The sequence below is a fragment of the Lethenteron reissneri genome, chromosome 24 (genome assembly GCF_015708825.2).
Source record: "Lethenteron reissneri isolate LAM-NWPU_2019-01 chromosome 24, ASM1570882v1, whole genome shotgun sequence".
Lineage (NCBI taxonomy): Eukaryota > Metazoa > Chordata > Hyperoartia > Petromyzontiformes > Petromyzontidae > Lethenteron > Lethenteron reissneri.
The window spans coordinates 13,364,719-13,383,352 of record NC_083802.1 but is presented as its reverse complement, the minus strand read 5'-3'; the positions used below and the strand labels follow the sequence as shown (position 1 = coordinate 13,383,352).

The 18,634-nt window shown below is 49.2% G+C and overlaps 1 protein-coding gene across 3 annotated transcripts in view; it reads right to left on the bottom strand.

The window, feature by feature from the left end:
- Positions 1 to 18,634, bottom strand: part of MAP2K5 (mitogen-activated protein kinase kinase 5) — a 119,878-nt gene that overhangs the window by 83,042 nt on the left and 18,202 nt on the right. The window lies entirely within an intron of this gene.

The window sequence follows — 18,634 nt, the reverse complement described above, 5'->3', positions numbered from 1 at the left end:
AAATTATTGAAATGAATGACGATCCTAAATGGGGAGAATTCCTCAAATCGCTGAGCGGGAGAGGGGGGAGTAGACACACGTTTATTAAAAATGCATCTTAAAATGCATGTCGTGGACTGAGTATGGGAGAGCTTAAGTACCTTCCTAGAGACAAACATTTTAACAAGGCCGTTCCATCAGTCCTTGGGCCCTTAAAACACCCATCCGGGTGCCTTAAAGCATCTCACTGGGGATGTAGGAAAAGGTCAGAGTTAGAGAACCCAGTCATAATAACTGTCATCTCTCGACCGATCCGATGGGCGTCAATAAACACCGAACCAGTGGTCATGTATCGGAGCAAAATGTAGATGCATCTCGCGAACCAAAGTTGGCGATGAATATACTCCGGCACTTCTGACTCTTTAGAAGGAATGAGCAACACTTTTGAAAATGAAACTGCACAAAAGTTCCGCATGAAGGTAATCATTTAAAAGTATTTACATTAAGTTGCTGGATAAAGCGACAAACATTGATAAAACCTGAGGTATTTCTGTTTTGGTCCAAGCTGATGTCCAAACTTATATTTCGGAGTGTTTTAGGACAGATTACTGATGGACCAGTGATTCTTCAGAAACATTACCTTTTGTAAATAAAGCGAGTAACTCTTACTTTGCATAATTACATAAATTACTCATTGATACTAAGTCTGCCTTGCAGAAAAGTAAAATGTTTGGCATTGCACTGAAAGAAAATAATCATGCATAGTCTTCTTAAAGTGTGATAATACATTTTTTAAAGGAGCTGATTTTTTAAAAATAATCTCGTTTAAGAAAATACCTACAAATATTGGAGTAATTTTGACGAGAATGCCAACGAACCAAATTCCACTACCATCAAATTCATTTTCATCGAATACTGGGACCAAACGCATAACGGCTCAGGAAAGTCACAATACAGCATCCAAACTTTTGAACGCAAAACACTTTCCCGAAGTTTATCCGTTCACCAGTCGTTAAATTTGGGCTGTCACCACAGCGGCCACAAATACCGTCTTGCCACCACGGCGACCGCGGTATATATGGAAGCAGGTCCTCCTCTCACGAGCGAGCACCGAGGCCCCCGGCATGGCAGAGGAAAGGCCCCGCCGCCGAAAAGGGCCCCCGACACCCAACACCTCGTTTGACGGACACCTTGGCCTCGCCCCGCGCGCGGCCGCAATGAACGCGACTAATCGCGTACAAAGGCCCGATCCGTCGCAGGGCGGGCGGGCGGGCGGGCACACGACCGGCCCACGACTGCCGCACCGCGTTAATCAAAGCCTGTCAGCGTGCCATTGTGCAATTTGCTCCGTCCCGGGTTTCCCCTCCCCTTCCAGACGGGCGACGTCGACGGGCCGGGCACGGTGTTTGGCTGACGCGCCGCGTTGCAAAGTGCAAGGTTACCGGCGGCCGCATTGTGTCGGCGTGACAGTCGGCAGGCAGGCTCCGCACGCGCCGGTTTAAACTTTCACACCGACACACCCGATCCCCCTTTTATTCCCCCCTTTTTTTTTTCCTTTTATCTGCGCATCGTTCCGCCGTGGGGAGGGCGAGACCACGTGCGCCTCACTTGCGCCGGTGGCAGGAAGCTGGCAGCCGACACAGGCCTGGCCCGGCCCAGCCCGGCCGAGCTCGGCGTTGGCTGTTTTTCTCGTTTGGGCCGAACACGAGACGAGGGAAAAGTGAAGCGTCTGACGGAGTGGAAATGGAAGTGGCACTTTTCTGGCTTTGCTGCTAGTGTCTCGCTTTCTCTCTCTCTCTCTCAGTGCATTTGGCAGCACTCCGTGGTTGGATGTCTCTTTGTTAGAGGACGCTTTATGCCGCGGTTTATCCGAGCCACGATTCGCAAAAAACCTGATGGTACTTAGGGCGACGGGACCTTTGCGAGCTGCCCGCAAAAATTGTTAAAAATCCCATTTTTGGGCAGAATCATTCGTGCGCAAAACTGAAGCAGGAAAAAAAGACAAATCTGTCGAAAAAAGTGATATCTAACAACTAAATGTTGCCATAAACTGCCTTCCCTTCAACACATGAATTCGCCGCTCAAGGCATTAGGCAACATCCACGTTTGCAACATCTCTTTGTTTGCAGCATGGGCCAGGAAGACATTTTAATTACAAGAAAAATGAGCACGCAGCACCGCTGTGATGAAAGAAAAGGAAATATCAGACTTCGTCGTTGGATCAAATTACGCCGGGGCTGGCAATGCAGCAGTGGCATCTGTACTTAATGAGTAACACAATCGCGAATATGGCCGAGCACTGTGCAACCCCCACCTCCCAGCGATCTGACGATTTGTCTTAACTCGGGGTCACGATCCTCACCAACAATATACATCTCTTTTTTAATCATTCATACAATCTCATTCGCACCATTGGCCTTCATGAAACGCTAGCCTATAAGTTTGCATCGAGCCTAAACGCTGCAAACAACGCTAGCGTCGCGAGCCTGAGAATAAATTCCATACTCGACGAATCGATGCATCCGTCACGTGCCTGCCGATCACAGCCCCCCCTCCTCCTGGTAAACGAGGACACACGGGGACGGGGGGGGGGGGCCCCTTCGTACTACCTTGCGTCGCCCTGGCATGCGTGGGCACCTGGGTGGGCACCAGGGCGTAGTATACGCCCGCCCATCGGTGTGTCCGCGCGGTGGATATCGCCGCGCCCGCTAACGAGCGTCGAGGCGTGCCCGGAGGAGGATCCGCGGCGCCGCTCGGGTTTCACGCCGGGGATGACCCCACCGTGGCCACTACACCGGCTTGTTTGGATTGTACGCCACTTTTAAATTACAGTTAACTGTAAGGGGAGCTGATCATTGGCTACACAAGACAGCATGGCATCGGGTGTCCGGATGGACTGCCTGTCCTGTCCTCCACTCACAGCCACCACGGCCCCCACCCTCCCACCCTCCCAGACTACCTACACGAATGCACCCCCCCCCACCCCGCCGCCAAACTCCTCTTACCTCTCCTCCGCTCTTATGTCCCACACCCCAACTTGATTGTCTGACCAGTCCTGCCCGTATATCCCCCCCCCACCACCCACCCACCGCCACACCTCCCACTCCTCCGCCCAGCGTTCGAGTGAAACTGGATTCTCCTTGCGTGTCTCACGGGGCATCACTAAACGGGTCACTTTCCATGCGGCGACGGATAAACGGGCCCCGCCGAGCACCCCCACCCTCACGTGCCCCCCCCCCTCCCTCCCCGTGCCTCTGTAAGACAACCCGCTTGTTTACTGCAACTCCTTGATTTACGCCCACAGATAAACCACAGGGGACGCCCCCCCGCCCGCCCCCCGCCCCTTAATCGGTCATCTGTCTTTCACTTTCTTGTTTTGACGTCCGTGAATCGATAGGGATCCATATCCGAGTGGAGGGAGCATCGTAGATACAAGTCAGGGTTGACAGTTTTCTTCGCCGACATATCCAACATGTCCCGCGTGGGTCTTTTTCTTCCTCCGTTACATACCTGCAAGTAAATTTCGTCAGGCTCCCACAATTATGACAATTAATTACATCGTTTATTTGATTTTCGTACACCGGGTAAAAATGTTAATATACCCAATAAGAGGCCATCCCTGCCCACTGACCTCTCCTTCACTGCGATACAATTACCAGAAATGCATCCAATTGCGTCGGATCTCAGAAGCTAAGCGGGTTGAGCCTGGCTAGCGTGGAATGGGTGGCCACCAGGGGCTTGCGAGGTGTGGACAGGAGATGGCAGGGCTGAGTGTCAACCCTCGCATGCCTCGTGGGTTTTATCGAGGTGCTCCAGCGTCCACAAACACGAAGCCCCCCCCCCCAAACAAAGGCTCAATAATAAAGCGATTGCCCAAGTATCCCAATTGAGCAGCAACCCCCTGGAAAACGCTTTTGAGACCCAGTTGATGCTTTAATGGCTAAATGAACAAAATAATCGCAAATATTCTTATTGAAAACAAAATATCAGAGCAGGTTGTATATCCGCTTAGAACAAAACCTGGCCAACCCTCCTGCACCAACCTCTGCGCCGTCCCCCCCCCTGCCCCCCCCCTGCCCCCTCCGTCTTCACAATCAGCAGCCAAGCTCAACAGCAACCCGATCACCGCAGGAGACGCAACGCTTGGCCGGGCTGGCCGATAATTTATGCATGGCGGCCCCCGCGCTCGTCTTACCGCTCCACGCTTGCTCGCCCGCCCGCCCGCCTCGCGCGTGCCCCCCCCCCATCCATCTGTCCGTGCCGGGTCCCAGGTCCACTATCGATTTACCTGCCCTGTCCAATCTCACTTCTCTGATGGCCTTTTTTTTGTATACGTCCTTACATTTAATTAGCGTCAGGGACTGTTGTGCGCCGCATTGTTTTATTAACTCCCCTACATTTAATTAGAGGCAGGACCCGCGGCTCGCTTACACGCCACGGTGTTTCTCTCTTTACGGCCCCCCCCCCCCCCCCCCGCAAAGGATGAGCGCTCAGGTCGTGTTTTTTAAAGCCCCCTGCCGCTCTCCTGCGCCCAGTCGCGAGCCGCGTGCCCGGGCTATCGGGTCGCTCCCGTGTACCGGGAGGGTAATAGTACGCTGTTGTTTAGCCTGCCCGCCGCTCTGTAAAATTAGGAGGATCCCTTACACACCGCTTCGCTGTGTTAATGCGGCTGTACTTATGTGGAAAGAGGCAGAGTCAACGCAGGTGTTTTCTTTTTTTTGTTAACTGGCAAGGCACAAACCGATTTGCAGGCTTGGCACGGGCCCTGTTTCCTGTTTAACGATTTCTATTTTTTGTTTAGAAAACTCCTACTGGCAATTGGTAAAAAAAGCACCGCCTTACAATAGATGAGTAAGTACAGTGATGAGCCGGCATTTCAGGTATCCGCACTACTTCAGCTGTCCGGAATTTGCAGACGATTCGTAGCTGCTCTTCAAAAAAAAAGTAATTTCCTAAACGGCTCAGCTACAACAAAAATTGTGTATCTTGCCGCTCTGCCCCCCCCTCCTCCCTAAACAGGGCCACAAAACACTTTAAAATGAAATCACAAAAAAATAGAAGGTGCTTGACATCTGGACGCTTTACAAACACATCAGCGATTGTAAAGCTTCAAGCTGCGAACTATTTTAATCATTTTTATTTTACCAGCTAAGGCCCACTGAGCCATACAGCTCTTTTTCAGAAGCGACATGGCCACAAATGATAGCTCAACGAAGTGGCTTATCGCATGGAAATTTATAGAGGCCAAAAACTCGAAATGCACGTCGATTTTAAATGTGGAGGGAAAAACCGGAGAACCCGGAGAAAAATCCACGCGACCACAACAGGCGTCAAGGGTCAGGATCGAATTCGCGACCTCCTGCCAACCAGGCAAGGGAGAAAACATCTCGCCTCCACGACGCCCCAGCTGCCACTGCGGCATTGTCGATGCTGCGTACGACGAGCGATTGCTCATTCAGACGCTGTCTCCCCGACAGACCTGTTCTTCACCTGAAGACGGCTGCTTGCGTTGTGGCCGAAACGTCGTGAGAATTATTTTATTATGTTTTATTTTTATTATTTTAGTATTTCCCTTCTACGTGACTTTACCGAGAGAACCAAGAAGAGCGATTGCTCGCTTGCATACCCGCACACTACGGCCCATGCCGTGCCCCTCCCTCGCGCGTTTCAACGCAACGTAGACATCAACACTGGTTCACGCTTCAATTACCTTGTACCCTTTTTTACATCATAATTTCTGATGATTATTTGCGGCCGTTGAATTTATTGACGGTCATGCAAAACTTTTCTTTCGGATATTTTTGTTGCATTAGAATATATCCCTATAGATGTCTCGTCATCAACAACATCATCATCATCGGCTCTGCCAGAGACCTTGGCTGTTATCTGCAAGTGGGCACTCAGCCCGTACTAACCCCCTCTCCGATGCTTCATAAGCTGGCAAAGTCCAAAAAAATGATTTGTGAATGTGTCAAAACTATTTGAAATGTTTAAATTTGCTGTGCACACTTATGATATAAAATATATATACTCCTCTCCTGTGGGATGTTACGTGGAGAGGTGTGGGATGTTAAGTGGAGAGGTTTGTGTGAAATGTAAATTCACCTAATTAGTAAAAAGAAAATCAATGTCATACATCTGAGCCGGTCATTATTTGGTGGTATTAGAATGTTAAGCATCGACATGTTACATCGCAGGACCGTGATAGCAACTGCCTTCATGATGTTCTCATCTAGTAGTGGATCGGCCATGGCTGATGATGAAACGTAATTACCACATAATATATAATCAATGCAATTATAATATTTCACACATATATAGGAGTTACTAACCAAAAGGTTCAATGTCTAAAAATTATTTTATGAATCATGATTCCAAACACAATTACTCTTACATTTTTATTTAAAGCTTTCGTGACTCCAGGGATTCATATTCTTGGTTCTTTCGGTAAAGTCACGTAGAAGGGATATAATAAAATAATATAAACATAAAACAATAAAAATTCTCACGACGTTTCGACTGCAACACAAGCAATCATCATCAGGTGTGAAATCCACAGCAAGAAAATTTTTCTAATTTTCTTTTTTCTTCAAATTTTCTTGCTGCGGATTTCACACCTGATGATGATTGCTTGTGTTGCAGTCGAAACGTCGTGATAATTTTTATTGTTTTATATTTATATTATTCTATTATCTCCCTTCTACGTGACTTTACCGAAAGAACCAAGAATACAATTACTCTTCTTTTTGAAAAATATCTTCTCAACGCCTTGAAACGTCTCTTTGTGAAACTAAAGACAGACAATGGGGGAAATTTATACCTGAACCGGTTCAGTGCACTCTCCTTCTCCACCAACCCACAATGAGTGGCACCATGAAATATTGTAAAACAATGCCCATGCCATTTCATTCATCACTAAACAGCCATTTCATTTATCACTATCTGTCAACATTACGCTTTCACGGCACAAACTTAGAGTGATTTTTCGTGGAATTTTGGATAAATAAATAACAAAAACGAAAACATTTCGGGACAGGGTTGGTCGCACGATGTGCCGCGTGGTGCTCCACCGCTGGCTCGCGTCGAGAGTCGCTGGCGGATTTCGGTTCCTCCGAGGAAACCGTCCAGAAGCCACTTGCCGATAAAACGGCCCCAATCAAAAACCCATCTCTCGCACCGCGTCGCCAAACCGCCAGCGGAGGTGCGGCGCGTTTAAAGACTCGATCGTCCACAACAAAAAAAACGCACGCTTCGGCACAACTCAAATTAGAAGCCGGCTTTTTCTTCCGTTCCGACAGCTCCTGGCATGCCCTTCCGAGACCGGCCATGCGCACCACGCGACGCGTCAAAAGAAAGCGAAATGCTATCACGGTGCACCTTCCACCCTCCCCCGCTGGCCCCCCACGGGCAGCCTCTTGCTTACATAAATCCAGGTAACTACGTATGCGTAATCATTTCTTTTCGGATATTTCTGTGCGTTTTATTAACCGAGACAACCCATCACATCGCCAATTGTCCCATTTAGATGTGTCCCGTTGATTGCCCCATTTAAACGCCGTCTGCCGACTTTCCCCGGCAAATCCTGTTGGGAAAGGCGGCGATGCCGTGAAGGTAAAATGGAAAAAGATGAAAAGGGACTCCTTGGAGAGACGGCGGCACAATGTAAATGTAAAGCAAAGCCTCGAGCCAATAAAAATGTAAAATTTGAATCTGAATGTTACCAATTTAGAAAATAAAGTAGTGGGTGTTTTTGAGCCACTCGGGCTCCCAGAGGCCAGCACGACAGTGGAACTCATCTCAATCGAAGGGGCCCAATCTGTCCCCCGGTTTATGAATTTCCTGCCCCAACGACTGATTGTCTGCTCCTGTTTATGAAGGAGAAAGCAAGGAGGAGGGCAGCAGGGAGGTGGTGGGAGGAGGAGGGTGGGGAGAGGAAAAAGTATGAAAAAAACCCACGTGGCCTTCGTTGTGATACGCGGAACATCTCAATGTTTATTCAAAACTTCCCGGGAGTGATCTCGGCGGGGAGAATCCTTAATACTGCGGGGGTCCCAGCAGAGGCACGACGAGATGGACGGTATAATTATTGAGAGGGGTGGGCTGGGGGCTTGGGGCGGTGTGGTGGGGGGGGAGGGCCTCCAATACGCACGCGCACACACTCGCACATGTGCGCACACACACACACGAGCTCGCCGGTGCTCCCACGCCTGTGTGCAAATTGCCAGGATAAATTGTTTCTACCCGCGGCCATCTACGGCTAAACAGCCCATCCAGAGCCGTCGCAGTGTGTGACACCGGGGCTGCTGGCAAAGGCATCGCTCGCTCGTGTACGTACGCACACACGCACGCACGGGCGAGCGGCTGCCGTTGCACACGGGGCAGTCGCAGCCCATCACAGCGTCCGGCTGATCACACAAACGTCCAAATTACACGTGTAACGATGCATCAAATCAATTCCGATTCTTAAACTCAGGTTACATTTGTCCCCCTTTGCTTGATAAGAGAGAAATGCTTAGGGCGAACTAAAGTGGCCATGTCAGACGTACACTCAGACAAACGGACTCTTTCTTTCTTCAGCTGGGATTGAGCTGCAGTTCGTATCCCGGGCTTACTCCCTCGTTTGGCTGCCACTCCATCAAATTTTCTCAACCAAAGGCCATCCACCCCTTAGCGTAATTTCAAACTTATATAATTGAATCGAGCATGCTTGATTTTTTTTAGACAAAATGTGAAAGTGGTTTCCAAGAGCTCATTGGGCCTTACCTGGTAAAATAAAAAAAAAATAGTTTAGTTTATAGTTCCTGCTCAAAGACACATAAAACAGCACTCATCTCCCATCTACAGCCTTAAGCCGGTGGTGCAAGTTCCACATTCCTATGGTCGGGGCCAAACTTTCCATAGAACAATCAACTGTTGACTTCCCTAAAAAGTGGTACGAATTTTATTGACCCTGGAGGGATGATGGGCCGAGTCGAATCCCCACCAGAAATTTGAATTCGCGACCTTCGAATTACAAGCCGCGTGTGCTCTACTGCGGAGCCTCCTGGCCTTGATTAAAAAATATATATCTCTGTCTCATGCAATTAACTGACCTGTCGTGTTATTGGCTATGCTATTCTCACGTTACCATATTGAGTGTCATCACACATCACCACTCCGAGTGCCTTGGTGCTATTGTGAAGACAACAGCAGACATAAAACACAAATTGTTGGCATCGACAGATCACAGGAGCAATGTTTACAGCCCTTTGTCAATCCATTTGCCGGATGAAGGTCTTCCCATGCCATATCAATGGTAAGAGTTGTTTGGCCATTCTTCATCATGCTGATCGGTGTGGGTTGTTGAACAGTAGGGGGTGGGCAGGGAAGGGAGGGGGGTCCAATTGACCAGTTGTGATATCGCTTAGCCCTGGCCAGAAACCCAAAAAACGATGCTCACAAAAAAAATCTGATTGTTAAAAACCGAGCCGTGAGGTCGAATCGCGTCGATTAATTTATCATTAGCTGACACGGCAATAAATTATAACGAGCAATACGGCAGTCAGCGTAAGCAATTCTACAATTCACACAATGGGCGTCCCATGGACCTGTTACGCGCCGAGAGTATCTGATGCAAGCCCAGCGGAGCTTCGGTGCTCGTTTTGAAACAACCGAAACCACCCACCTCCACCGCCCTCGAAATACACGCAATTCAAATCTACCTGACGTCCGTAGTGTAATGCAGGTAATGGCAAAATCTTTGCTTAATGCCGAAGCAATACTCAACTCATTATTCTCCGTGAAAAGTCGGCTTCCGCAGTGCGAAATTGGACTGTCCTATTATTTCCTCAAAGGCTTCTAACGAGACTTGACACGACCAATATTTACTCACAGCGGGCGATACCTGAGGATGGCATGCGAGGGAAAACGGCCGGAAAACACGCAATCAATTTCGCCGCCCCCCCCTCCCCCCCTAATTCGTCGACGCGAGAATAAAAGTCAATTTTTATATCATTCTCAAAACTCTGCCCAAATGAATGGCACATCCGTCAGCGACGGAGAAATAGTGGGAAGCGCGAGTGTTTTTTGTTGGGGTTTTTTTGGCTGTTTTTGCATCTCTGCGCTCTCCCACCGGGCCATGCGTCGGAGTCCTTTAAACGATCGGTGATAAAAAGGGCGAATCGAAAAAAGCCACCATTATCATCTTCGTTTCGGCTGAAACAGCGAAACCGTTAAATAAATGGCGGCGCGGGGGGAAAAACCTTCCGGTGTAATTGTATCGCGAAAATTTCCATCAAAATCAAGTTCCCGCTGCAAATTGATGAGGACCTGGAAGCGATTTTTTTTTTCCCCCCGCACCAAATTGCCTTCGTGTATTAATATTCATCAGTAGCCAGCGGGAGCTTATTCTCAATGTCACGCGACAAAAAGCCCTCTTCCCCCCCACCACCCACCCCCAGGCCCCCCACCCCCCCCCCCCCCCGCTCAACCCCCCCAAACCACCTCCACCGCCACCCAGCCACCCTCCCACCCAGCTGCCCCCCCCCCCCCCCCCCCCCACTGATTTCTAATTTCTCCTAAACAGTTCCTCGTGGTCACCGTTACTCCGGCACAGGTGTGTGCCGTGCCGACGCGGGGAGCAAAGGCGGCGTTATTTATCAAGCTACGATGACCCCCCCGTTAAATGGCCGGGGAGGGCCGTAATGGCTGGCACGCTCCTCCCCTTTGCGTGCTACGTGCCCGGCTGCGCCCCTCCTTATGCAGACGCGCGTGAGCCTTAACCGGGCTATTACCTCCCGCGTGACGTACAGACTCACCGCTCCTCAAATGTGACAGCGTATTTAAATTGATATTTGTAAGTGCCGGCGCGAGAGCATGTATTGCGCGCGATGTGACCACCCCATTGACAAATCTACGTTTCCTTTAGGTATAGGTCGTGCGAGTCATCGGTTGTTTTCATTGAGTCTCAGTGGGGTGGGTGGTTGGGGAAGAGGGGGGGGGGAAGAACTGCAGTGCTCTCTCTTCTCCATAAGTGCAGATTTATTAAGTTATTATGTTATTATGAGTCTTTATTTGTTTATCAATTATTTCACTCCTACACGCGCGTCATTGTGCTCTTGTTCTGTGGGAGCGAGGGGAGAGAGGGCAGGGAGGGAGGAGGGGCATTGTGCTGCCGAATAATGGCCGAGCGCGATTTCTTTCTTTCGCTCTCTCTCCCCGCATTCGGCACAAAAACAGCGGCGCTAATCACGGCGCCCGGTAATGGGATAAGCGGCACGAAAAACGCCACGAAGACGTCCCCCCCGTGCGCGCTTGACGGACAAGTGTGCCATAAGCGCGTCGACACAGGTGCACAGCCATCGTGGAGAGTTAATAAATCGCCGTCACACGTCGTAATTTCACCGGAGCCATTTGTCAGTGTCCGACGAGTCAAACTAATGGTTTCTCACGGCAGCAAAAATGAAAGTGGTCAGAGAGGTAAGCGCCATTTCACAACATATTACAGCGTTTATGTCATCCCGCCGACTTGGTTATCGCCTTCCATACGTCTTCATTCCCGCTCGTGGATTGTGCACCGTAAAAAAAAAAGGGGGGGGGGGTGTGTGTGTGGAAGAGAGAGAAGTAGTCCTCGGATGTAACAGGTTTGCAGGGGAACAAAATCAATAAGTTGTATTAGCTCATTCCTCTTGTGTGAGCGAAAAGAATTGGGGGCGAAGGTGCAACTGCCATCTCGCCGCTAACACGGGGGCCATTCTTTTAGGGGACACACAAAAAAATCCTCGAGGTTTTTTTTTCTTAACCCTCGTCCTCCCATCGCTACCACTCACCGCCCCCCCGCCGCCCCCCTCTCACCTCACCGCCGCTGTTTCGCAAAACGGTGGAAACGGAAAAAAACAGCGCAATCAAAAGCGACGGTCGGAAAGGAACCGCGGTGGTGGCGCGGGTTGCCGGGCCATGTCAAAGGGTAACGCCTCTGCGAAGGTGAGCGTGGAGCTGACGCGTCAGCGTCCATCCGTCCGCCGGTGACGTTCCCCAGGATTAAAACGACGGCTTTCCGTCCGCTAGGTTAAAACCGCAGCTTTCCATGCGGAAAATTCGACTTCGGAAATGTGTCTCTGGGGCGTGGAAATGCCGACGAATCGACTCGATTATTACGAGGATGAACCACGGCAGAGAGCGTCTCCGGTAACCACGGTCGATTGAGGTCGGTCAAGAAGTGTTTTCGTTAACCTCTTAACCAATTTGCATAGGCGAAATATACAGAATTGACTTTCCCAGCGATGTCAAACAGCTGGAGGGATGAACTGTAAGTGAACTAATAAGCTCAGCGGAACTGACAACAGTTGAGATGTTATGCCTTTACATACACACTTGTAATGTTTACCATTCCATTCAAAAAGGTTTCCGACTACTTTCTCAATTTTATTACAATTGTGGTATCGGTGTCATGTCACGAGACAGAATCAGAGCATTCCTTTACACCGGAATAATCTGACGAACTCTAAAGATCTTTTTCGCAGTCGTCCAAGTAGTTTTCATGTTAATTCAGAACTCTCGCAGATGCCGTTCGCAGAGCCACCTCCAAGGTCACTTCAAGATAACTCTTTCATCCATCCACGCAACAGTGGGGGGGGGCGCTACGTTTTGCCACCTGCGCTGCTGTGGGCAATGTTTGTACACTCTCAGGGATGAAGTTGAGCCTCGTTAAGTTATAAACCAACCCTAACGTGATGTTAATCGTGCATTGGCGTTGACCTGCTGTGAGGCGTCAACTCTCGACACGTGTGAAAGCCGGTTTAATCAAGGGTGGCTGAGACCCAGATTCAAACCTCGACTCTGACGCAAACTCCAGTGAGCCAGTCGTCCTCGCAAGCAGCGGCTTTTGGCTAACCATCGAACAAAGACGGTCAACGCATCGCGCGCTTTACTACGCGCGCTTGCGCAGCCGTCTGGAACACTCTTTCCTTCCGACATTAGGAAGTCACTGTAGCTATGGACTTTTAGGTCTCGATTGAAAACGTATTTCTTCGTCACTGCTTTTTGCGTTTAGTTCGTTGTCCTTTCCCTGCACCTCCAATTAGGACGGTTGGCTACCTACGGTACAAAAGACGCTCAACATTCATACATACATACAGCAACAATGCTGGGCCTCAGTGCTCTTATCCACGAGCCACCTGGGTTCCTTGTACATGTGCCGTCTGTTGTGAGATCTTTCAGCCTGTCACGGCTATGAGACACAATATAGACACCCACAATGAATCTTCACGCAAAGACAAGAGTTATCTGTTGAGCGGTTTAGATCACTGGGTTAGGTGGTGTCAGAGACAAAGACCCCCTGTATAGCCTCAACAGACTGTTGGGGCAAGTGATGTTAGTGAGCACCTATGAAGGATGGCACAGCACACGAGGGGGTGGGTTGGTGGCCAGCACCACGCCCGGCCGCATTTGTCTCCCTAGAGGCAATGTTTGAACTGCACCAAATACTAATTTGAAGCCGAGTCGACCTATGAAAGGCCCAGGACCAGTTCAGATAATCGTCACTGGTGTTGACCGTGAGCGGGAATCGAACCCGGGCAGCCAGATATCATAGCGCAGCGCGCTAACCGCGACACCACCGCTCTCCACCTACTCAGACAAGCACAAAAGCACAAAACTGCTCGGGTTTGTTAGCTCGCACCTGTTAAGGACAGAACGTCGCACGAGTCCCATGCCCGGCTGCCTGGTGCAACGCGTAACATTTACACGTCTGACGATCTTTGAAGGCCAAAGACGCCGTAAGGGAAGCGCAGGTACAGTTCAGGTACCACTCGCCACCGATGACAGCCACGATTGTGGTGCACTAAAAACCACTGCACCGCAGCTGCTCCCCACAAATGTTCGCGCACGCCGACAGACCGACAGGCAGCATGAAGTCCCTCGCCTAGTATTCAGGAGGTCGTGAGTTCAATCCAGACCCTGACGCCTGCTGTATATTTGGAGTTTGCATGCTCTCCCCGTAATCGCGTGGATTTTTCTCCGGGTCCTGCCAGTGTTTCCCCTCCACGTTTCGAATCAACATACGTTTAGAGTATTTGGGCTGCAATAAATGTCCACATGATAAGCCACTTTTGGCCGGGTCGCTTCTGAAAAAAGAGTTATCCATCTATACAGCTCAGTGGGCTTTACCTGGTTAAATTAAAAAAATCGTTTCGTGTTAAACGCAAGCATATATAAAAAGTATGAGGCTGTGAGGCAAGCAGAAGAGGCGACCGCCTCATCAACACCGAGAGCCGGAAGAGACACGCACCCGGCGGACGCTGCGCCTACTCGAACGTTCCCCCCCCTCCCCCCCCCCATCTGTGGAACATCCTCCACTGTCCCCGTTCACCCCGCCAGCTTCGGCTTCAGTGCAGCTCTTCCTCAGCCTGCGCACTGAAAGCCACTCAGCTCCGCTGTGGCGGCGGTGGAGGCAAGGGCTTGCATCCCGGTTTTGTGACCGTTCGGGCGTACGGTGTAGGCATCCCACGGGGTTAGCAGTAGACGTGTGCGTAAAGCGATCAATCAAATCATCAAGAGATCATTATGAGTACAGGGGCTGCACCTTGACCTTTGAACTTCTTTCGCACCGTACGTAGCCAACCGTGCTAATTGGAGATGCGGGGAAGGACAACAAAATAAACACAAAAAAGCAGTTAGAAAGAAATGAGTTTTCAATCCAGATTTAAAAGTGCATCGGTCTCCAGTGGCTTCCTAATATCGGAAAGAAGAGCATTCCAGACGGCCGCAGAAGCGCATCTGAAAGCGCGTGATTTGGTGACCGTCTTTGTTGGATGGCTAGTCGAAAGCCACTACAAGGATGACTGGAGTTCCGGTGATGGTTTCATCGAACGGTACAGGCGTTGAAACCTGTGCGCAAGAGTCGATTGGCTACGATGCATGCGAATTATATACGAAAATGACAACACACGCAAGTCAGAGGCATTGCATTGGCTGGTAAGAAGAGTAAATGGGCTTGGGCAGAAAGGGATTATGGCCAGCGGTCAAAGGAGGGAGCGCGCCAGGTTCATAGTCTCGTGACGCTAACCACTGTGCTACCACTCTACCCCCCTTAATGATTAAACACGTGCAAAGTTTATTAAGTAAAGCATCCCATAGTTGCCCACATTTTTACCTCCTATCCGCTTGGTTCTATTCTTCAATTTGTCTCAAAGCAGAGTAATTTCCCCCGAAATTCTACTCCCGAAGCAATCGTAGCGCTGGGCACAATATCGTAACTAAATTTTTCTCGAATATTCAACTTGGCATTGAATAAATATTGCACTTATGCACCCAGTCCATGCTCATGCACGATGATTTCACCGCGATACACAAGAACGGAGCCAGGAAGCGCGGAGTTGGTCATGATGTCGCTCTGCGCTGGATAAACCCGCACCGCCTGAGATCGTTAGCGAGCGATCGTGTGCGACGGACGATGCAAGCGGACCAACGCTGAACGTTTCGATACGAAGCGCGGAGAAAATTACGGATGGAGGGAGTATACTGAAAATAAATTACAATTCTGCATGTAAATAATATAACTTACATGCTTGTGATCATTAATACATGTTTACAAGAAGTCGTGCTAATATACTCAAGCAATAAAAAAAAATTCTTATTCCTAACTTAGCAGCTCTTTCTTAATCAACAGCAAGATAAAAAACCTCGACATGCTACATCTTGTTATATGACCATACTTCACCAGGTTGGTGAAGGGGTCGGGTTCAGGACCGGTTCATGTATCACCCGGCCACCGATGTTTACTGTGGCTGGGAATTGAACTCTGGTCGCCACCTTCATAGCGCTGTGCGCGAACCATTGCGGTAATACTCCTGCCACAGCAACTTACATGACTTCAGGGCAAGGCCCTCATCCAGCAGTGGAATGACAAAGCACTGTCAAAGCAATAAATACAATTTTACTGAAATGACTTAGATTGCGCGGGGATTAGTTTTAATGGGCGACTGAACGATGCACCATCTGGAAACCCATTCAGACGAGGGCCTTTTTGTTTTCAGGCAGAGAAAATTCCCTGGCTCGAAACATTCTGGGGGGCACGAGAGAGAGTGTAATTTGGGGGTGGGGGGAGGAAGGTGCTGGCTGAGATCCACGCTCAATCGCCGATAGACAGCGCTAATATTCCGTTTCATTTTTCACTCACAGGCGATGGATGGGGGCGTGGCCATGGCTCACCCCTTGCCCCCGAGGCCTGCGACAGCGGCGGCAGCAACTTAATGACACAATGCATCGAAAACAAATTGGCCCAATTTATTAAATTGAAGAACCTTAAACCAGATGAAAATAAATGATTACACACTAGTTATGTTAAATGATCCCCAACACATCTGAGCCAAGGAGTAAGCAATTGAGATAAATCTTATTTTCTATAACATTTTGCGCACGGTTGAAACAAATCAATACGGAATATTTTCTGGGGAAGGGAGGTGGGTGGGAGGGTGGGTGGGTGGGGGGGGGGTTTGGCGGGCCAGGAGCAGAGTTGTGGCTTTTTTGTGAGTAAAACAGATTGTGGGTGGGCGTGGAGGTGAGAAGCATTAGCGGTGAGCGACCAGAGCCCCGGCCCTGGAGAAAAGTTTAAGTTCATTCACGATCTCATTGGGAATAATCAAAAAAATGACTTTGCTCAAGATTCCTTTGATTTTTTTAAAATATATATACTTTTGGTCGGTTTTTTTGTGTCCCTTTGAAAATTCTTTCCCATGGTGCGATCGGCATCACATCATAAAATTGTGATTATATATTTGGAAATCTCACAGAACGGTGTACCTCCAACATTTGCAGAATATATTTGTCACAGGGCACCCTCTGGAAAGATAATTCAAGTCGGCTTTTTATCCTTTACTCATAATGGGTCACACTTTCCAACGCGCCCTGCTATGAGATTGTGTCTCGCAAGCCAGTAAAACGTATGATTAAAAAATTCTCCAAGCTGGATTTAGTTACATTCAATGCCAAAATTTATTTGTGCAATCTTTGGTGACTGGAATGAGACCATCCACTCGCCTTCCATCACAGGGCAGTTAAAAACCCCGAGTTGAACCCATGACCTCAGCGGTGCCGGCTCAGCACTCTCACACTCGAGGTCATCGGGCCACCTGCATATTCTCTGTTTCGTGAGCTGTCGTGCTAAGGGTGCACAGATGACGGGCAGCAGGATTTCCATACGGTGACAAAAGGAGAGGAAAAAAAAACGCGACCGCATCGAGCGCAAAATAATCAAGTCAAGTGTTTACTTACAAAAAATTCAAATGGCCGTGTCGGCGGAGAGCGAAACACAACAGAAAAACAAAAGGATAATTTAATTATAAATGCAGTAAATACGAGCCCCACACCACGCCCCCTCTGCCTCAAGTGCGGGTTTGGAATTGACGGTACGGATTGTGCTCGGACGTCCGAGCCGATTACCGCTCATGGCGCGCGCGAACCGGTGTCTGTCAACAGCGCAGCGCGGTACTGGCGCAGGACCGCAGTCAATTCTGCGACAGCGACGCCGGCCGCTCAGCGTGAAAACAGAAAGGCGTGGCGTGAATGCGGTCATTCAAAAAATTTAAAAGGTCAAGGTGCAGCCCCTGTACTCAGAATGATCTCGAGAGCTGCCTCTCGACGCTATTCATTGCCTACTCTTCCACGCTGGCCATGGCTTCTCCGGCAAAAGTCGGGTGTTTCCGCAATTTAGCCCCGCCACACGCGACCTGCCGGTGGGCTAACTGTGGCGTCCTCACCATTGGAACCTCATTTGCCAGTAAAAAATATGATAATATTTTTTTTACCCTTCTATCTGACAACAAAACTGACACCTTTTTATTTACAAGGAGTCATGTTTGCATAGACCACAATATCTGCAGTCATAATGCAAACAAAAAACATAACTCGGATAATGTATGCACTGTCCTTGAAGTTGATTGGTCCACACCCGAGACAGCTTTCCTTAGAGCCTAGTCTCCTTTTGGCGTCATCTGGTCCAACCCATAGCGTCCTCGTTTACACTTTTGTGTGGGCAGAGGTGGGGGTGGGGGCGGTGTAGCTGGTAGGAGACGATGTTTTGTAATCGAAAGGCAGGGTGGGGGTGGGGGTCTTTTCACCTTTGGCTCTCAGTCCGGTGCTAACAGCAACGCTCGTGAAGGCTCGCTCCCGTGACAGGAGCAGTGGGCTCTCGAGTCGTAGTTAAACGAGATCTTGCAATAGCCTCAACGCGCGTGAAATACCGCACACCCCGTGCGGCCGAGTGTCCGAGCGCAGGGCCTGCTTCTCGCGACCCCGACCAACGGTAAAATAACTCCAACAACAACAACAGCCACAATCCCAACAACTGGCCATGACCTCTCAAACCCTACATCCATTCTTGTCCGCCCAACCAGCAACTGTTTCTATATAAATTACCCGAACATTTACAATTACCGTAAATATGTTAACCCTAGCAATAAATTGTATGCCAACAACATTGGCAAGCCTCATTACTGAATCAACAATAAACCTGCCCTAATCCTAACCATTGCCTACAAATAATTGACACATCTTTCAATTCACGTCTAAAAACCATAAAAGCATTATAAATATAACAAAACATGAAAAAATAACCCTAACACACTGGCAATAATGCTAAATTAGTCCTTACCAACCACAGTACCAACAACATATTTCA